Source organism: Cupressus sempervirens, chromosome 2 (assembly GCF_028749045.1).
Source record: "Cupressus sempervirens isolate cs-2001-9-10 chromosome 2, ASM2874904v1, whole genome shotgun sequence".
Classification (NCBI taxonomy): Eukaryota; Viridiplantae; Streptophyta; class Pinopsida; order Cupressales; family Cupressaceae; genus Cupressus; species Cupressus sempervirens.
The window spans coordinates 337,839,669-337,845,668 of record NC_143119.1 but is presented as its reverse complement, the minus strand read 5'-3'; positions in this window follow the sequence as shown (position 1 = coordinate 337,845,668).

Here is a 6,000-nt window from a genome sequence, read left to right as displayed (position 1 = left end):
TGATTTGTTTAAGAAGATGCATGGGTTAAAGCAAGCAAAAAAATTAGTACAAGAATATACAGAGGAGTTTTATTGACTTTTTATTAGAGTAAGGCATGCAGAAGCAAATAAGGAGAAGGTTGCTCATTATATCAGTGGGTTGTGACCTAGCATCCAGAAGGAATTAAGTCTGGTAAGAATGACTAGCATTGAAGAGGCATACCAGTTTTCCCTACAAGTTGAAGAGAAGCTAAATAAGAGGTTTGAAGGGAGACAAAGAGGGCATGGTCAAGGAGGAAGGGGTAGTGGTAGGTCATCTGGTGGCTGAAATGAAACCCAAAAGAAAAGTGAAGATGTGGGTACTAGTAGGAACCAGAGGAATGAGGGTTTCAACCGCTCCCATGATCAAAACTCTGGAAATCAAAGAGGAAGAGGTAGAGGATGTGGACAAGGAAGAGGAGGCTTCTGCGGTACCTTTTTCCATTATAATGAAGAAGGTCATCATGCCTTTGAATGCCCGCAACAACAAGGAAGGATAGATAGGAGAGCTAAGGGTCAAGCTAGGTTTGCTCATGTGGATGAGGATGCACAATTATTACATTCAGAGGATGCAGAAAGAGGAGAGACTTTAGTAATTGAAAGGGCCCTACTAAGTGGTGAGATTGAACCTGAACAAAGGAGGAGTTTATTTAGTACCAGGTGCAACTGTGAGGATAAATGTTGTGATGTGATCATTGATGGTGGTAGCATTAATAACTTGGTATCGAAGGAGATGGTCTCTAAGTTGAAGCTCAAGAGGGAGAAACACCCCCAGCCCTATCGGATTGCTTGGGTGAAAGATGATCATAAGGTCCTGGTAAGTGAAAAATATTTAGTGAAATTCAATATTTGGAGTTATCATGATGAAGTTCTCTGTGATGTTATTCCAATGGATGTTTTCCATCTATTGTTGGGTAGACCGTGGTAGTTTGATAAACATGCAATACATGATGGTCATGCAAACACATACTCTGTAACAAAGGATGGCATTTGCCACAAACTGAAGCCCATGAAAAAGGAAGGTGAAAACGTATGTAGTAGTGCTAGGATTTGTCTTGTTTACGGAAGGAAGTTTTTAGATGGCATGAAATATCAACGTATGTGCTATGCTTTGATTCCTAGGAAAGATAAAGAAGGTAGTAGTGAAATACCACTTGAAGTTTTAGATTTACTAGGTGAGTTTGGAGATATCATCTCTGATAATGTTCCAAAAGGATTGCCACCAGTAAGGAAAATTAGTCATTAGATAGATTTAATTCTAGGAGCTAGTTTGCCTAACAAGGCTACTCATAGGATGACTGATACTAAAATTGAGGAGCTAAATAGACAGGTTCAAGAGCTATTGAGGAAGGGCTTGATTTAGGAGAGCCTAAGTCCATGTGTAGTACCTACAGTACTGACACCAAAGAAGGATGGAGAGTGGAGGATGTGTATAGACTCTCAAGCTATAAATAGGATAACCATGAAGTATCGATTTCCTTTGCCAAGAATAGATGATCTTGTGGACTGCTGGAGTGGAGCTCAGTACTTCACAAAGATAGATCTCAAGAGTGGCTATCATCATATGTGGATACAAGAAGGAGATGAGTGTAAAATAGCCTTCAAGACCAAGGAAGGTCTTTAATAGTGGTTAGTCATGCCCTTTGGATTGACAAATGCCCCAAGCACCTTCATGCAGCTTATGAATGAGGTACTTAAGAAGTTCTTGGGAAAATTTGTTATTGTCTATTTGGATGATATTTTAATTTTCAGCAAGACTTTTGAAGAAAATTTATTGCATATTCATAGTGTCCTTGAAAGGTTAAGGGAAGAGAAACTGTTAATTAATCTGAAGAAGTGTATCTTTGCAAAAAGGGAGTTAGTCTACTAGGGGTTTGTTATATCACCTAAAGGTCTCAAAATAGATCCAGAGAAGGTAAAAGCCATCTTTGAATGGCCTACTCCAAGGTCTGCTAATGAGGTAAGATTGTTCCATGGTCTAGTTAGTTTTTACAAAAAGTTTATTAAGAATTTCAGTGGCATATGTGCACCCTTGACTGACACAATAAGAGGGGATAGAAAATAGTTCAAATGGACTTCGACAGCTATGAGAAGTTTTGAATTGCTAAAGAAGAAGGTGATAGAACAACTTGTATTGGCACTTCTAGATTTTAGAAAGGTGTTCCAAGTGGATTTTGATGCTAGTGGTAGTGCTATTGGGGTTGTATTAAGCCAAGAAGGTAAGCCTATTGCATATTTTAGTGAAAAATTAAATGATGCGAAAAAGAAGTATTATGTTTATGATCAAGAGTTCTATGCAATAGTTAAGGCTTTAAAGAAATGGAGGCATTATTTATTTCCAAAGGAATTTGTTTTATATACTGATCACCAGGCATTACAGTACCTAAATAGCCAAGGTAAATTGAATCAGAGGCATATGAAGTGGGTAGAGTTCTTGCAGAGCTATACATTTGCGTTGAAGCATAGAAGTGGAAAATCTAACAAGGTTGCAGATGCACTAAAAAGGAGATAGTTGTTGCTTATAGTAATGCAGGTTGGAGTAGTTGGGTTTGATGAACTCAAGAATCTATGCCTTGAGGATCCTAATTTTTTTGAAGCATGGAAAGCTTGTAAAGAACCTATTGTTGTAGACAGAACTAAGTGGTTAGACTATCTAATTCAGGATGGTATGTTATTCAAGGGTAGTCAATTATGCATTCCAAGGAGTTCCATGAGGGAAAATCTAATTAAGAAGAAACATAGTGGAGGGATGGCAGGACATTTTGGTCAATATAAAACCATTTCCATTCTTAGAGAACATTATTTTTGGCCTCAAATTTCATAGGATGTGAAGAAGTTTGTACAAAGTTGTTAGATTTATCAAGTTCCCAAGGGATTTAGTCACAATACTGGACTATATCAGCCATTGCCTGTTCCATAAAAGCTATGGGAGGACATAAGTATGGATTTTTTTCTTGGATTGCCAAGGACACAAAGGGGTAATGACTCAATATTTGTGGTGGTTGATAGGTTCTCCAAAATGAAACATTTCATCCCATGCCACAAAACTCATGATGTTGTCCATATTGCAGACTTGTTTTTCAGAGAGGTGGTAAGACTACATGGTCTTCCAAGGAGTATAGTTTCTGATAGAGATACTAAATTTGTAGGGTATTTCTAGAGAAAATTGTGGAACAAGTTGAAAATAGACTTGAAATTTAGTTCCACACATCACCCGTAGATTGACGGCCAAATAGAAGTCTGGGCAATTTGCTAAGATGTTTAGTTGGGGATAAGCCCAAGGGGTGGGATTTGATTCTACCACAAGAAGAGTTTGCTTACAATAACTCTATAAACAGGAGTACTGGTAGATCACCATTCCAAATTGTATATGGAAATAGCCCAAGGACTACACCAGAATTGAGGAAGATAGAGCAAGAGAAGAGGGCAACTATTGAAGCTGAAGAATTTGCTGAACATATCAAGCGTCTACATGAGGAGGTTCAGGCACACATTACCAAGATTAATCAAGAGTATAAAGCTAGGGCTTATCAAAGGAGAAGACATAAGGAATTCCAAGTAGAGGATCTAGTCATGGTACACTTACGGAAAGAAAGATTTCCATCTGATACTTATAACAAGCTAAAAATGAAGAAATTTAGTCCTCGCAAAATTTTGAAGAAACATGACTCAAGAAATGCATATGAGGTGGATTTGCCAGATGGAATTCACATTTCTCCTATTTTCAACATTGCAGACTTAACAGAGTATCATGATGATGGTGCAAATGAGGAGCTGATGTTAGAGCCATGTCCAATTCTTGCTTCTAAGAAGGAGGAGATAGAAGACATTCTAGATCATCATGTGGGTAAGAGTACCACAAAAAGGTAGTATGAAGACTATTTGGTCGAGTGGAAAGGATGATCGATTGAGGACTCAACTTGGATATCAACAGCTAAGGTGTCCCATTTGGGATTTCCTCTACCATTCATAAAGTGACAGGGTCACTTTTCAATCTACCCTGGGTGTCTGATGCAGGAGCATCCAGAGGTATAAGGGCAATCCTATGTCAACCAAAAAAATATACTTAGACTAAGTTTTTATTTCATGTGTTTTCATTTCTAGATACCCATTTGGGTCAAATAAAGGTTCCAACTCTCACAGTTCCACTATCAGTGTTCTAGGATAGAGTATTTGAACACCTTGGGATACATGTAAATATCAAAAAAAATAGGAATATCTAATTGAACCATCATTTTGGTGAACTAGAAGTTATAAATTGGTTGAGAGATTGCAATTTGAATTTAGAGCATTCCAAAAAAAGAATCAAGTCGAAAGGCCCCACGGTTTGAAAGTTATTGCAATTTTTTTAATTTTTGAAGACATCCTAAGAATGCTTCAAAGTTAGGTTAGAGGCATTAAATGACCTTGAATAGGACTAAAAATGGGGGACAAGCTAAGCTTTTCCACAATGCTATAGAGCGATTCAAGAGCTTTTCAAAAATGTAAACGGTTTGTCAATTGGAGCTACAGTTCAAAAGTTACGCCTCTCAGAAGTTCGGTTATCATTTCTAGATTCTTCTAATTTTGTTCCGAATTCTAATGTGACTTCTAGAGCCTTCTATTTGGTTGGTGGATGCCAACTAGCACTTTCTAGAATGTATTCCTAATCCTTAACCCTCTAGGGTCTATTTAGGAACATTTTTGGCATTGTAAAAGGTAGTTCGGAGTGGAATTTGAGAGGAGGTACTAAAAAGAGAAATTATCTCCAGACTTATACTATTTTAAGCCCTTAGGGCATGTTTTGAAGCCTATTTTCTCTGTACTAAATGTACTAGCATATTTTCATAGTTAATAAAATTTTCCCTTTCCTATTGTGTACATTCTATACTTGGGTCGTGTACCCATCAAGTGGTATCAGAGCTGGTTTTCCTGAGTGTGTAGACAGAGCGCTGACTGTGAGGCAGTTTGCACCAGGACTATGTGGTTGTGGGTTTTAATTAAGAAGATTCCTCCATGAAGAGAGCGTGGTGGAAGGGCCAGAGCTATTAATCCTAAGGAGGTTAGAGCCCTCCAAAGGTAGGTACAAGCATTGTAGGAGGAGCTCCATAGAGGAACAAATGTTGTTGTAGGCGACGAAATTGAGGATGACAATGAAGAAGAAGAAATTAGACTAGAAGGGGAATTTGACGGGAAAGTTCTGAATAAGGTAGAAGAAAGGCTTTTTAGGGATATTAATAAGTTTGGGAAAAGACCTACAATTGATGTGGGTGTATTTTCAAAAAATCTGAAACCAGATGAGTTGATCGATTAGATCAATGAACTGGAAGAATACTTTGAGTATGAGGATATCAGGGATCCAGATAGGGTTGAGTTTGCAAAGGCCAAACTGAAAGGCCATGCCAAAATTTGGTAGCAAGAGGTTCAATTGGAAAGAAACAGAAGAGGAAAGGAGAAGATCACAATGTGGGATCGTATGCTGGACAAATTGAATAACCAATTCATTCCTATTGACAACAAGCTTGATTTGTTTAAGAAGATGCATGTGTTAAAGCAAGTAGGAAAATCAGTCCAAGAATATAGAGAGGATTTTTATTGACTTTTGATTAGAGCAAGGCATGCAGAAGCAAATAAGGAGAAGGTTTCTCGTTATATCAATGGTTTGCGACCTAGCATCCAGGAGGAATTAAGTTTGTTAAGAATGACCAGCATTCAAGTGGCATACCAGTTTTCCCTATGAGTTGAAGAGGAGCTAAATAAGAGGTTTGAAGGGAGACAAAGAGGGAATGGTCAAGGAGGAAGGGGTAGTGGTAGGTCATATGGAGGCCAAAATGAAACCCAAAAGAAAAATAAAGATGTGGGTACTAGTATGAACTAGAGGAATGAGGGTTTCAACTGCTCTCATGATCAATACTTTGGAAATTAGAGAGGAAGAGGTCATCATGCTTTTGAATGCCCTCAATGACAACGAAGGATAGATAGGAGAGCTAAGGGTCAAGCTAG